The sequence below is a fragment of the Lagopus muta genome, chromosome 31 (assembly GCF_023343835.1).
Source record: "Lagopus muta isolate bLagMut1 chromosome 31, bLagMut1 primary, whole genome shotgun sequence".
NCBI classification, from domain to species: Eukaryota; Metazoa; Chordata; class Aves; order Galliformes; family Phasianidae; genus Lagopus; species Lagopus muta.
In genome coordinates this window covers 913,522-928,313 of record NC_064463.1, presented here as the reverse complement: position 1 = coordinate 928,313, position 14,792 = coordinate 913,522, and the positions used below count along the sequence as shown (strand labels likewise).

The 14,792-nt window shown below is 60.2% G+C and overlaps 2 protein-coding genes across 3 annotated transcripts in view; both read left to right on the top strand.

The window, feature by feature from the left end:
- The window catches only part of LOC125686110 (coiled-coil domain-containing protein 81-like), a 312,318-nt gene that overhangs the window by 60,054 nt on the left and 237,472 nt on the right, over positions 1-14,792 (top strand). The gene's annotated exons all lie outside the window — the stretch shown is intronic.
- Positions 1-14,792, top strand: part of LOC125686102 (basic salivary proline-rich protein 1-like) — a 214,981-nt gene that overhangs the window by 43,897 nt on the left and 156,292 nt on the right. The window lies entirely within an intron of this gene.

Here is a 14,792-nt window from a genome sequence, read left to right as displayed (position 1 = left end):
GATGAGGAGCACACCTACATCCTTCAGGACAAAGGCAACGTCCTCCCCCTTCCTCAGGCAGTGGCAGACGAGGGACGTGGTGTCCAATATGCAGGCCTTCCCAGTCTGCCACCTCACCGATGCAGCCGCCGCCACCTCTGCGTATTTGAGCGGCTCCACCTCCTTATGGCCTGGAAAATCAGAAGAGAGTCTCAGGGTCCGTTTCCACCGCTGCTTCCCTAGTGTGACTCGTTGCAGTCGCCGGCCAGGACAGCCCTACACTGGGACGGGCTCCGAGGAGGGGCTGGATTGCTTTTGGGCACGGAGGCAAGAGCCCCGCTTGTCCTGTCTGTGCAGCAGGAAAGGGTGAAAGCCCCCTTGTACCTCTTAGGTGCTCCCTGTTCTCCTCCAGGTTCCGGCTGCCCACAAGGTTCCTGGCCAAGCGGAACGCTGGCCACTGCACAGTCACGGCTCCATCCTCAGCCTCAACCCGCTGGGAGGCCATGCTGAAGGTCCCAAAGGTGGGAATTCGGACATCTCGCGCGTGGAAGAGAAGGGAGGGCCGCATGGTTAAGGCCGGACAAAGAGCTGGTGGTCGCCCTGTCGGGGTCTGTGCCTTAGGTGCCACCGTGCCCCCTCCCCCTGTTCAGAAGCTCAGGCCGGGGCAGCGGGAGAGCTTTGGGAAGGGCTGCCCGCTCCTCTCCCTCTCCCTGCCAAAGCGCAGTGCAGCAGCCAGGGCAGCAGCAGCTTCGTGGAAGCCAGAGGTTCACAGGGGCTGGGATCAGCCCCGACACGTCGCACCATGCATCGCACCACGCTGCGGGAGCCACACTGCTGCCTTAGAGGCATTTTGGAGCCGAGTTACCCGCCTTGGCACAGGGGAAGAGTTGCTGCGTTCTGCGGCCCAAGGCGAGGGGCTCCCCACCCCTCCAGGCAGCCGAGCGGGAAGAAGGCGCCGACCCACCTTGCGCAGCACAAGCCGCTCTTGGATGTAGGCAGCCACCACGTCCCAGACAGCGAGTCACTCTGCAGGGCAAAGGAAAAGAAGGTCATGCTCTGCTGCTGCCGCCTCCCAGGGCTCCTCCTTTCTCACAGCGGGAAGGAGGTGGCAGACGCAGAACGTCGTCGCTGTCTACGGCCCCACACGGAGGCGGCCCTGAGGCTGTCCCCGCGCTGGCGCTGTGCCGGCCGCGGGCCCGCGTACCTTTGGCGGAGACCTCCAGCATTCTGTAGTCACGCCGTGTGGTGGGGCCATCCTCCCAGAACGTGATCTGGGCTGGCCTCCCTGCAGCAGGATGCTCTGCGTTGGCAATAGCCACGTGGGGACTCATCCCTTCGTCCATTGCAGAGATGCTCGTCTGCTCACGTGGCACAGGAAAGCTCCTCCATCTGTCCAGCAGAGAGCGGCTCCTCCGTCCGTCCGGCACAAAGAAGCTCCTCTGTCCGTCCGGCACAGAGATGCTCATCCCCTCACGAGGCACAGAGACGCTCCTCTGTCCGTCCAGCACAGAGATGCTCATCCCCTCACGAGGCACAGAGATGCTCCTCCGTCTGTCCGTCCAGCGCAGAGATGCCTGTCCCCTTACGAGGCACTACTCCAGATGAGGCCTCACCAGGGCAGACCAGAGGGGGAGGATCACCTCCCTCGACCTGCTGGCCACGCTCTTGGAAATGCACCCCAGGATGCCATTGGCCCTCTTGGCCACAACGGCACACTGCTGGCTCATGGCCGACCTGTCGTCCACCAGGACACCCAGGTCCCTCTCCGCACAGCTCCCCTCCAGCAGCTCATCCCCCAACCTGTACTGGTGCGTGCAATTATTCCTCCCCAGGTGCAAGACTCTACACTTCCTTCGGTTAAACCTCATCTGGATCCTTACTGCCCAGCTCCCCAGCCTGTCCAGGTCTCACTGAACAGCAGCAAAGCCTTAAACCCTTTAAGTTAAAGGTTACTGTTTTGGGCTAGTATTTAGGGTAAAGAGTTACTACATTACATTAGGATGAAAGGCTTCCCTTTTGTAATAAGAGTTAATGGTTCCCATTTTGGATTAGAGTCAAGGATTCCCACGCAGGGTTACGGTTAAAGGCTACCCTTTTGTGTTAGTATTAAGGCTTGCCCTTTTGTTATTACGGTTAAGGCTTCCCATGTTGCATTAACAGTACACGGATATGGGCAACCCACTTGGTGAGGGTTACACGTTACCTGTACGCTTTAGAGTTAAGATGCAGCCGAGGCCACGAGAGCCGGCAGCAGCACAGCACTCGCACGGCCGGGCAGCCGGCCGGGTCCTGGTGAGCCGCGTGGGGGCAGCGCGAGGGCCGTGGGGAAACCGAAAGCTCACCTTGAGAACAACTTTCTCCAGGTTCTCTTTGCCATTGATGCTCTCCAGGAAGTCGTAGTAGAACTTCATCTGGACGCCGGTTCCCTGGATGAGGAGCACACCTACATCCTTCAGGACAAAGGCAACGTCCTCCCCCTTCCTCAGGCAGTGGCAGACGAGGGACGTGGTGTCCAATATGCAGGCCTTCCCAGTCTGCCACCTCACCGATGCAGCCGCCGCCACCTCTGCGTATTTGAGCGGCTCCACCTCCTTATGGCCTGGAAAATCAGAAGAGAGTCTCAGGGTCCGTTTCCACCGCTGCTTCCCTAGTGTGACTCGTTGCAGTCGCCGGCCAGGACAGCCCTACACTGGGACGGGCTCCGAGGAGGGGCTGGATTGCTTTTGGGCACGGAGGCAAGAGCCCCGCTTGTCCTGTCTGTGCAGCAGGAAAGGGTGAAAGCCCCCTTGTACCTCTTAGGTGCTCCCTGTTCTCCTCCAGGTTCCGGCTGCCCACAAGGTTCCTGGCCAAGCGGAACGCTGGCCACTGCACAGTCACGGCTCCATCCTCAGCCTCAACCCGCTGGGAGGCCATGCTGAAGGTCCCAAAGGTGGGAATTCGGACATCTCGCGCGTGGAAGAGAAGGGAGGGCCGCATGGTTAAGGCCGGACAAAGAGCTGGTGGTCGCCCTGTCGGGGTCTGTGCCTTAGGTGCCACCGTGCCCCCTCCCCCTGTTCAGAAGCTCAGGCCGGGGCAGCGGGAGAGCTTTGGGAAGGGCTGCCCGCTCCTCTCCCTCTCCCTGCCAAAGCGCAGTGCAGCAGCCAGGGCAGCAGCAGCTTCGTGGAAGCCAGAGGTTCACAGGGGCTGGGATCAGCCCCGACACGTCGCACCATGCATCGCACCACGCTGCGGGAGCCACACTGCTGCCTTAGAGGCATTTTGGAGCCGAGTTACCCGCCTTGGCACAGGGGAAGAGTTGCTGCGTTCTGCGGCCCAAGGCGAGGGGCTCCCCACCCCTCCAGGCAGCCGAGCGGGAAGAAGGCGCCGACCCACCTTGCGCAGCACAAGCCGCTCTTGGATGTAGGCAGCCACCACGTCCCAGACAGCGAGTCACTCTGCAGGGCAAAGGAAAAGAAGGTCATGCTCTGCTGCTGCCGCCTCCCAGGGCTCCTCCTTTCTCACAGCGGGAAGGAGGTGGCAGACGCAGAACGTCGTCGCTGTCTACGGCCCCACACGGAGGCGGCCCTGAGGCTGTCCCCGCGCTGGCGCTGTGCCGGCCGCGGGCCCGCGTACCTTTGGCGGAGACCTCCAGCATTCTGTAGTCACGCCGTGTGGTGGGGCCATCCTCCCAGAACGTGATCTGGGCTGGCCTCCCTGCAGCAGGATGCTCTGCGTTGGCAACAGCCACGTGGGGACTCATCCCTTCGTCCATTGCAGAGATGCTCGTCTGCTCACGTGGCACAGGAAAGCTCCTCCATCTGTCCAGCAGAGAGCGGCTCCTCCGTCCGTCCGGCACAAAGAAGCTCCTCTGTCCGTCCGGCACAGAGATGCTCATCCCCTCACGAGGCACAGAGACGCTCCTCTGTCCGTCCAGCACAGAGATGCTCATCCCCTCACGAGGCACAGAGATGCTCCTCCGTCTGTCCGTCCAGCGCAGAGATGCCTGTCCCCTTACGAGGCACTACTCCAGATGAGGCCTCACCAGGGCAGACCAGAGGGGGAGGATCACCTCCCTCGACCTGCTGGCCACGCTCTTGGAAATGCACCCCAGGATGCCATTGGCCCTCTTGGCCACAACGGCACACTGCTGGCTCATGGCCGACCTGTCGTCCACCAGGACACCCAGGTCCCTCTCCGCACAGCTCCCCTCCAGCAGCTCATCCCCCAACCTGTACTGGTGCGTGCAATTATTCCTCCCCAGGTGCAAGACTCTACACTTCCTTCGGTTAAACCTCATCTGGATCCTTACTGCCCAGCTCCCCAGCCTGTCCAGGTCTCACTGAACAGCAGCAAAGCCTTAAACCCTTTAAGTTAAAGGTTACTGTTTTGGGCTAGTATTTAGGGTAAAGAGTTACTACATTACATTAGGATGAAAGGCTTCCCTTTTGTAATAAGAGTTAATGGTTCCCATTTTGGATTAGTCAAGGATTCCCACGCAGGGTTACGGTTAAAGGCTACCCTTTTGTGTTAGTATTAAGGCTTGCCCTTTTGTTATTACGGTTAAGGCTTCCCATGTTGCATTAACAGTACACGGATATGGGCAACCCACTTGGTGAGGGTTACACGTTACCTGTACGCTTTAGAGTTAAGATGCAGCCGAGGCCACGAGAGCCGGCAGCAGCACAGCACTCGCACGGCCGGGCAGCCGGCCGGGTCCTGGTGAGCCGCGTGCGGGCAGCGCGAGGGCCGTGGGGAAACCGAAAGCTCACCTTGAGAACAACTTTCTCCAGGTTCTCTTTGCCATTGATGCTCTCCAGGAAGTCGTAGTAGAACTTCATCTGGACGCCGGTTCCCTGGATGAGGAGCACACCTACATCCTTCAGGACAAAGGCAACGTCCTCCCCCTTCCTCAGGCAGTGGCAGACGAGGGACGTGGTGTCCAATATGCAGGCCTTCCCAGTCTGCCACCTCACCGATGCAGCCGCCGCCACCTCTGCGTATTTGAGCGGCTCCACCTCCTTATGGCCTGGAAAATCAGAAGAGAGTCTCAGGGTCCGTTTCCACCGCTGCTTCCCTAGTGTGACTCGTTGCAGTCGCCGGCCAGGACAGCCCTACACTGGGACGGGCTCCGAGGAGGGGCTGGATTGCTTTTGGGCACGGAGGCAAGAGCCCCGCTTGTCCTGTCTGTGCAGCAGGAAAGGGTGAAAGCCCCCTTGTACCTCTTAGGTGCTCCCTGTTCTCCTCCAGGTTCCAGGTTCCGGCTGCCCACAAGGTTCCTGGCCAAGCGGAACGCTGGCCACTGCACAGTCACGGCTCCATCCTCAGCCTCAACCCGCTGGGAGGCCATGCTGAAGGTCCCAAAGGTGGGAATTCGGACATCTCGCGCGTGGAAGAGAAGGGAGGGCCGCATGGTTAAGGCCGGACAAAGAGCTGGTGGTCGCCCTGTCGGGGTCTGTGCCTTAGGTGCCACCGTGCCCCCTCCCCCTGTTCAGAAGCTCAGGCCGGGGCAGCGGGAGAGCTTTGGGAAGGGCTGCCCGCTCCTCTCCCTCTCCCTGCCAAAGCGCAGTGCAGCAGCCAGGGCAGCAGCAGCTTCGTGGAAGCCAGAGGTTCACAGGGGCTGGGATCAGCCCCGACACGTCGCACCATGCATCGCACCACGCTGCGGGAGCCACACTGCTGCCTTAGAGGCATTTTGGAGCCGAGTTACCCGCCTTGGCACAGGGGAAGAGTTGCTGCGTTCTGCGGCCCAAGGCGAGGGGCTCCCCACCCCTCCAGGCAGCCGAGCGGGAAGAAGGCGCCGACCCACCTTGCGCAGCACAAGCCGCTCTTGGATGTAGGCAGCCACCACGTCCCAGACAGCGAGTCACTCTGCAGGGCAAAGGAAAAGAAGGTCATGCTCTGCTGCTGCCGCCTCCCAGGGCTCCTCCTTTCTCACAGCGGGAAGGAGGTGGCAGACGCAGAACGTCGTCGCTGTCTACGGCCCCACATGGAGGCGGCCCTGAGGCTGTCCCCGCGCTGGCGCTGTGCCGGCCGCGGGCCCGCGTACCTTTGGCGGAGACCTCCAGCATTCTGTAGTCACGCCGTGTGGTGGGGCCATCCTCCCAGAACGTGATCTGGGCTGGCCTCCCTGCAGCAGGATGCTCTGCGTTGGCAACAGCCACGTGGGGACTCATCCCTTCGTCCATTGCAGAGATGCTCGTCTGCTCACGTGGCACAGGAAAGCTCCTCCATCTGTCCAGCAGAGAGCGGCTCCTCCGTCCGTCCGGCACAAAGAAGCTCCTCTGTCCGTCCGGCACAGAGATGCTCATCCCCTCACGAGGCACAGAGACGCTCCTCTGTCCGTCCAGCACAGAGATGCTCATCCCCTCATGAGGCACAGAGACGCTCCTCTGTCCGTCCAGCACAGAGATGCTCGTCCCCTCACGAGGCACAGAGATGCTCATCCCCTCACGAGGCACAGAGATGCTCCTCCGTCTGTCCGTCCAGCGCAGAGATGCCTGTCCCCTTACGAGGCACTACTCCAGATGAGGCCTCACCAGGGCAGACCAGAGGGGGAGGATCACCTCCCTCGACCTGCTGGCCACGCTCTTGGAAATGCACCCCAGGATGCCATTGGCCCTCTTGGCCACAACGGCACACTGCTGGCTCATGGCCGACCTGTCGTCCACCAGGACACCCAGGTCCCTCTCCGCACAGCTCCCCTCCAGCAGCTCATCCCCCAACCTGTACTGGTGCGTGCAATTATTCCTCCCCAGGTGCAAGACTCTACACTTCCTTCGGTTAAACCTCATCTGGATCCTTACTGCCCAGCTCCCCAGCCTGTCCAGGTCTCACTGAACAGCAGCAAAGCCTTAAACCCTTTAAGTTAAAGGTTACTGTTTTGGGCTAGTATTTAGGGTAAAGAGTTACTACATTACATTAGGATGAAAGGCTTCCCTTTTGTAATAAGAGTTAATGGTTCCCATTTTGGATTAGAGTCAAGGATTCCCACGCAGGGTTACGGTTAAAGGCTACCCTTTTGTGTTAGTATTAAGGCTTGCCCTTTTGTTATTACGGTTAAGGCTTCCCATGTTGCATTAACAGTACACGGATATGGGCAACCCACTTGGTGAGGGTTACACGTTACCTGTACGCTTTAGAGTTAAGATGCAGCCGAGGCCACGAGAGCCGGCAGCAGCACAGCACTCGCACGGCCGGGCAGCCGGCCGGGTCCTGGTGAGCCGCGTGCGGGCAGCGCGAGGGCCGTGGGGAAACCGAAAGCTCACCTTGAGAACAACTTTCTCCAGGTTCTCTTTGCCATTGATGCTCTCCAGGAAGTCGTAGTAGAACTTCATCTGGACGCCGGTTCCCTGGATGAGGAGCACACCTACATCCTTCAGGACAAAGGCAACGTCCTCCCCCTTCCTCAGGCAGTGGCAGACGAGGGACGTGGTGTCCAATATGCAGGCCTTCCCAGTCTGCCACCTCACCGATGCAGCCGCCGCCACCTCTGCGTATTTGAGCGGCTCCACCTCCTTATGGCCTGGAAAATCAGAAGAGAGTCTCAGGGTCCGTTTCCACCGCTGCTTCCCTAGTGTGACTCGTTGCAGTCGCCGGCCAGGACAGCCCTACACTGGGACGGGCTCCGAGGAGGGGCTGGATTGCTTTTGGGCACGGAGGCAAGAGCCCCGCTTGTCCTGTCTGTGCAGCAGGAAAGGGTGAAAGCCCCCTTGTACCTCTTAGGTGCTCCCTGTTCTCCTCCAGGTTCCAGGTTCCGGCTGCCCACAAGGTTCCTGGCCAAGCGGAACGCTGGCCACTGCACAGTCACGGCTCCATCCTCAGCCTCAACCCGCTGGGAGGCCATGCTGAAGGTCCCAAAGGTGGGAATTCGGACATCTCGCGCGTGGAAGAGAAGGGAGGGCCGCATGGTTAAGGCCGGACAAAGAGCTGGTGGTCGCCCTGTCGGGGTCTGTGCCTTAGGTGCCACCGTGCCCCCTCCCCCTGTTCAGAAGATCAGGCCGGGGCAGCGGGAGAGCTTTGGGAAGGGCTGCCCGCTCCTCTCCCTCTCCCTGCCAAAGCGCAGTGCAGCAGCCAGGGCAGCAGCAGCTTCGTGGAAGCCAGAGGTTCACAGGGGCTGGGATCAGCCCCGACACGTCGCACCATGCATCGCACCACGCTGCGGGAGCCACACTGCTGCCTTAGAGGCATTTTGGAGCCGAGTTACCCGCCTTGGCACAGGGGAAGAGTTGCTGCGTTCTGCGGCCCAAGGCGAGGGGCTCCCCACCCCTCCAGGCAGCCGAGCGGGAAGAAGGCGCCGACCCACCTTGCGCAGCACAAGCCGCTCTTGGATGTAGGCAGCCACCACGTCCCAGACAGCGAGTCACTCTGCAGGGCAAAGGAAAAGAAGGTCATGCTCTGCTGCTGCCGCCTCCCAGGGCTCCTCCTTTCTCACAGCGGGAAGGAGGTGGCAGACGCAGAACGTCGTCGCTGTCTACGGCCCCACATGGAGGCGGCCCTGAGGCTGTCCCCGCGCTGGCGCTGTGCCGGCCGCGGGCCCGCGTACCTTTGGCGGAGACCTCCAGCATTCTGTAGTCACGCCGTGTGGTGGGGCCATCCTCCCAGAACGTGATCTGGGCTGGCCTCCCTGCAGCAGGATGCTCTGCGTTGGCAACAGCCACGTGGGGACTCATCCCTTCGTCCATTGCAGAGATGCTCGTCTGCTCACGTGGCACAGGAAAGCTCCTCCATCTGTCCAGCAGAGAGCGGCTCCTCCGTCCGTCCGGCACAAAGAAGCTCCTCTGTCCGTCCGGCACAGAGATGCTCATCCCCTCACGAGGCACAGAGACGCTCCTCTGTCCGTCCAGCACAGAGATGCTCATCCCCTCATGAGGCACAGAGATGCTCCTCCGTCTGTCCGTCCAGCGCAGAGATGCCTGTCCCCTTACGAGGCACTACTCCAGATGAGGCCTCACCAGGGCAGACCAGAGGGGGAGGATCACCTCCCTCGACCTGCTGGCCACGCTCTTGGAAATGCACCCCAGGATGCCATTGGCCCTCTTGGCCACAACGGCACACTGCTGGCTCATGGCCGACCTGTCGTCCACCAGGACACCCAGGTCCCTCTCCGCACAGCTCCCCTCCAGCAGCTCATCCCCCAACCTGTACTGGTGCGTGCAATTATTCCTCCCCAGGTGCAAGACTCTACACTTCCTTCGGTTAAACCTCATCTGGATCCTTACTGCCCAGCTCCCCAGCCTGTCCAGGTCTCACTGAACAGCAGCAAAGCCTTAAACCCTTTAAGTTAAAGGTTACTGTTTTGGGCTAGTATTTAGGGTAAAGAGTTACTACATTACATTAGGATGAAAGGCTTCCCTTTTGTAATAAGAGTTAATGGTTCCCATTTTGGATTAGAGTCAAGGATTCCCACGCAGGGTTACGGTTAAAGGCTACCCTTTTGTGTTAGTATTAAGGCTTGCCCTTTTGTTATTACGGTTAAGGCTTCCCATGTTGCATTAACAGTACACGGATATGGGCAACCCACTTGGTGAGGGTTACACGTTACCTGTACGCTTTAGAGTTAAGATGCAGCCGAGGCCACGAGAGCCGGCAGCAGCACAGCACTCGCACGGCCGGGCAGCCGGCCGGGTCCTGGTGAGCCGCGTGCGGGCAGCGCGAGGGCCGTGGGGAAACCGAAAGCTCACCTTGAGAACAACTTTCTCCAGGTTCTCTTTGCCATTGATGCTCTCCAGGAAGTCGTAGTAGAACTTCATCTGGACGCCGGTTCCCTGGATGAGGAGCACACCTACATCCTTCAGGACAAAGGCAACGTCCTCCCCCTTCCTCAGGCAGTGGCAGACGAGGGACGTGGTGTCCAATATGCAGGCCTTCCCAGTCTGCCACCTCACCGATGCAGCCGCCGCCACCTCTGCGTATTTGAGCGGCTCCACCTCCTTATGGCCTGGAAAATCAGAAGAGAGTCTCAGGGTCCGTTTCCACCGCTGCTTCCCTAGTGTGACTCGTTGCAGTCGCCGGCCAGGACAGCCCTACACTGGGACGGGCTCCGAGGAGGGGCTGGATTGCTTTTGGGCACGGAGGCAAGAGCCCCGCTTGTCCTGTCTGTGCAGCAGGAAAGGGTGAAAGCCCCCTTGTACCTCTTAGGTGCTCCCTGTTCTCCTCCAGGTTCCAGGTTCCGGCTGCCCACAAGGTTCCTGGCCAAGCGGAACGCTGGCCACTGCACAGTCACGGCTCCATCCTCAGCCTCAACCCGCTGGGAGGCCATGCTGAAGGTCCCAAAGGTGGGAATTCGGACATCTCGCGCGTGGAAGAGAAGGGAGGGCCGCATGGTTAAGGCCGGACAAAGAGCTGGTGGTCGCCCTGTCGGGGTCTGTGCCTTAGGTGCCACCGTGCCCCCTCCCCCTGTTCAGAAGATCAGGCCGGGGCAGCGGGAGAGCTTTGGGAAGGGCTGCCCGCTCCTCTCCCTCTCCCTGCCAAAGCGCAGTGCAGCAGCCAGGGCAGCAGCAGCTTCGTGGAAGCCAGAGGTTCACAGGGGCTGGGATCAGCCCCGACACGTCGCACCATGCATCGCACCACGCTGCGGGAGCCACACTGCTGCCTTAGAGGCATTTTGGAGCCGAGTTACCCGCCTTGGCACAGGGGAAGAGTTGCTGCGTTCTGCGGCCCAAGGCGAGGGGCTCCCCACCCCTCCAGGCAGCCGAGCGGGAAGAAGGCGCCGACCCACCTTGCGCAGCACAAGCCGCTCTTGGATGTAGGCAGCCACCACGTCCCAGACAGCGAGTCACTCTGCAGGGCAAAGGAAAAGAAGGTCATGCTCTGCTGCTGCCGCCTCCCAGGGCTCCTCCTTTCTCACAGCGGGAAGGAGGTGGCAGACGCAGAACGTCGTCGCTGTCTACGGCCCCACATGGAGGCGGCCCTGAGGCTGTCCCCGCGCTGGCGCTGTGCCGGCCGCGGGCCCGCGTACCTTTGGCGGAGACCTCCAGCATTCTGTAGTCACGCCGTGTGGTGGGGCCATCCTCCCAGAACGTGATCTGGGCTGGCCTCCCTGCAGCAGGATGCTCTGCGTTGGCAACAGCCACGTGGGGACTCATCCCTTCGTCCATTGCAGAGATGCTCGTCTGCTCACGTGGCACAGGAAAGCTCCTCCATCTGTCCAGCAGAGAGCGGCTCCTCCGTCCGTCCGGCACAAAGAAGCTCCTCTGTCCGTCCGGCACAGAGATGCTCATCCCCTCACGAGGCACAGAGACGCTCCTCTGTCCGTCCAGCACAGAGATGCTCATCCCCTCATGAGGCACAGAGATGCTCCTCCGTCTGTCCGTCCAGCGCAGAGATGCCTGTCCCCTTACGAGGCACTACTCCAGATGAGGCCTCACCAGGGCAGACCAGAGGGGGAGGATCACCTCCCTCGACCTGCTGGCCACGCTCTTGGAAATGCACCCCAGGATGCCATTGGCCCTCTTGGCCACAACGGCACACTGCTGGCTCATGGCCGACCTGTCGTCCACCAGGACACCCAGGTCCCTCTCCGCACAGCTCCCCTCCAGCAGCTCATCCCCCAACCTGTACTGGTGCGTGCAATTATTCCTCCCCAGGTGCAAGACTCTACACTTCCTTCGGTTAAACCTCATCTGGATCCTTACTGCCCAGCTCCCCAGCCTGTCCAGGTCTCACTGAACAGCAGCAAAGCCTTAAACCCTTTAAGTTAAAGGTTACTGTTTTGGGCTAGTATTTAGGGTAAAGAGTTACTACATTACATTAGGATGAAAGGCTTCCCTTTTGTAATAAGAGTTAATGGTTCCCATTTTGGATTAGAGTCAAGGATTCCCACGCAGGGTTACGGTTAAAGGCTACCCTTTTGTGTTAGTATTAAGGCTTGCCCTTTTGTTATTACGGTTAAGGCTTCCCATGTTGCATTAACAGTACACGGATATGGGCAACCCACTTGGTGAGGGTTACACGTTACCTGTACGCTTTAGAGTTAAGATGCAGCCGAGGCCACGAGAGCCGGCAGCAGCACAGCACTCGCACGGCCGGGCAGCCGGCCGGGTCCTGGTGAGCCGCGTGCGGGCAGCGCGAGGGCCGTGGGGAAACCGAAAGCTCACCTTGAGAACAACTTTCTCCAGGTTCTCTTTGCCATTGATGCTCTCCAGGAAGTCGTAGTAGAACTTCATCTGGACGCCGGTTCCCTGGATGAGGAGCACACCTACATCCTTCAGGACAAAGGCAACGTCCTCCCCCTTCCTCAGGCAGTGGCAGACGAGGGACGTGGTGTCCAATATGCAGGCCTTCCCAGTCTGCCACCTCACCGATGCAGCCGCCGCCACCTCTGCGTATTTGAGCGGCTCCACCTCCTTATGGCCTGGAAAATCAGAAGAGAGTCTCAGGGTCCGTTTCCACCGCTGCTTCCCTAGTGTGACTCGTTGCAGTCGCCGGCCAGGACAGCCCTACACTGGGACGGGCTCCGAGGAGGGGCTGGATTGCTTTTGGGCACGGAGGCAAGAGCCCCGCTTGTCCTGTCTGTGCAGCAGGAAAGGGTGAAAGCCCCCTTGTACCTCTTAGGTGCTCCCTGTTCTCCTCCAGGTTCCAGGTTCCGGCTGCCCACAAGGTTCCTGGCCAAGCGGAACGCTGGCCACTGCACAGTCACGGCTCCATCCTCAGCCTCAACCCGCTGGGAGGCCATGCTGAAGGTCCCAAAGGTGGGAATTCGGACATCTCGCGCGTGGAAGAGAAGGGAGGGCCGCATGGTTAAGGCCGGACAAAGAGCTGGTGGTCGCCCTGTCGGGGTCTGTGCCTTAGGTGCCACCGTGCCCCCTCCCCCTGTTCAGAAGATCAGGCCGGGGCAGCGGGAGAGCTTTGGGAAGGGCTGCCCGCTCCTCTCCCTCTCCCTGCCAAAGCGCAGTGCAGCAGCCAGGGCAGCAGCAGCTTCGTGGAAGCCAGAGGTTCACAGGGGCTGGGATCAGCCCCGACACGTCGCACCATGCATCGCACCACGCTGCGGGAGCCACACTGCTGCCTTAGAGGCATTTTGGAGCCGAGTTACCCGCCTTGGCACAGGGGAAGAGTTGCTGCGTTCTGCGGCCCAAGGCGAGGGGCTCCCCACCCCTCCAGGCAGCCGAGCGGGAAGAAGGCGCCGACCCACCTTGCGCAGCACAAGCCGCTCTTGGATGTAGGCAGCCACCACGTCCCAGACAGCGAGTCACTCTGCAGGGCAAAGGAAAAGAAGGTCATGCTCTGCTGCTGCCGCCTCCCAGGGCTCCTCCTTTCTCACAGCGGGAAGGAGGTGGCAGACGCAGAACGTTGTCGCTGTCTACGGCCCCACATGGAGGCGGCCCTGAGGCTGTCCCCGCGCTGGCGCTGTGCCGGCCGCGGGCCCGCGTACCTTTGGCGGAGACCTCCAGCATTCTGTAGTCACGCCGTGTGGTGGGGCCATCCTCCCAGAACGTGATCTGGGCTGGCCTCCCTGCAGCAGGATGCTCTGCGTTGGCAACAGCCACGTGGGGACTCATCCCTTCGTCCATTGCAGAGATGCTCGTCTGCTCACGTGGCACAGGAAAGCTCCTCCATCTGTCCAGCAGAGAGCGGCTCCTCCGTCCGTCCGGCACAAAGAAGCTCCTCTGTCCGTCCGGCACAGAGATGCTCATCCCCTCACGAGGCACAGAGACGCTCCTCTGTCCGTCCAGCACAGAGATGCTCATCCCCTCACGAGGCACAGAGATGCTCCTCCGTCTGTCCGTCCAGCGCAGAGATGCCTGTCCCCTTACGAGGCACTACTCCAGATGAGGCCTCACCAGGGCAGACCAGAGGGGGAGGATCACCTCCCTCGACCTGCTGGCCACGCTCTTGGAAATGCACCCCAGGATGCCATTGGCCCTCTTGGCCACAACGGCACACTGCTGGCTCATGGCCGACCTGTCGTCCACCAGGACACCCAGGTCCCTCTCCGCACAGCTCCCCTCCAGCAGCTCATCCCCCAACCTGTACTGGTGCGTGCAATTATTCCTCCCCAGGTGCAAGACTCTACACTTCCTTCGGTTAAACCTCATCTGGATCCTTACTGCCCAGCTCCCCAGCCTGTCCAGGTCTCACTGAACAGCAGCAAAGCCTTAAACCCTTTAAGTTAAAGGTTACTGTTTTGGGCTAGTATTTAGGGTAAAGAGTTACTACATTACATTAGGATGAAAGGCTTCCCTTTTGTAATAAGAGTTAATGGTTCCCATTTTGGATTAGAGTCAAGGATTCCCACGCAGGGTTACGGTTAAAGGCTACCCTTTTGTGTTAGTATTAAGGCTTGCCCTTTTGTTATTACGGTTAAGGCTTCCCATGTTGCATTAACAGTACACGGATATGGGCAACCCACTTGGTGAGGGTTACACGTTACCTGTACGCTTTAGAGTTAAGATGCAGCCGAGGCCACGAGAGCCGGCAGCAGCACAGCACTCGCACGGCCGGGCAGCCGGCCGGGTCCTGGTGAGCCGCGTGCGGGCAGCGCGAGGGCCGTGGGGAAACCGAAAGCTCACCTTGAGAACAACTTTCTCCAGGTTCTCTTTGCCATTGATGCTCTCCAGGAAGTCGTAGTAGAACTTCATCTGGACGCCGGTTCCCTGGATGAGGAGCACACCTACATCCTTCAGGACAAAGGCAACGTCCTCCCCCTTCCTCAGGCAGTGGCAGACGAGGGACGTGGTGTCCAATATGCAGGCCTTCCCAGTCTGCCACCTCACCGATGCAGCCGCCGCCACCTCTGCGTATTTGAGCGGCTCCACCTCCTTATGGCCTGGAAAATCAGAAGAGAGTCTCAGGGTCCGTTTCCACCGCTGCTTCCCTAGTGTGACTCGTTGCAG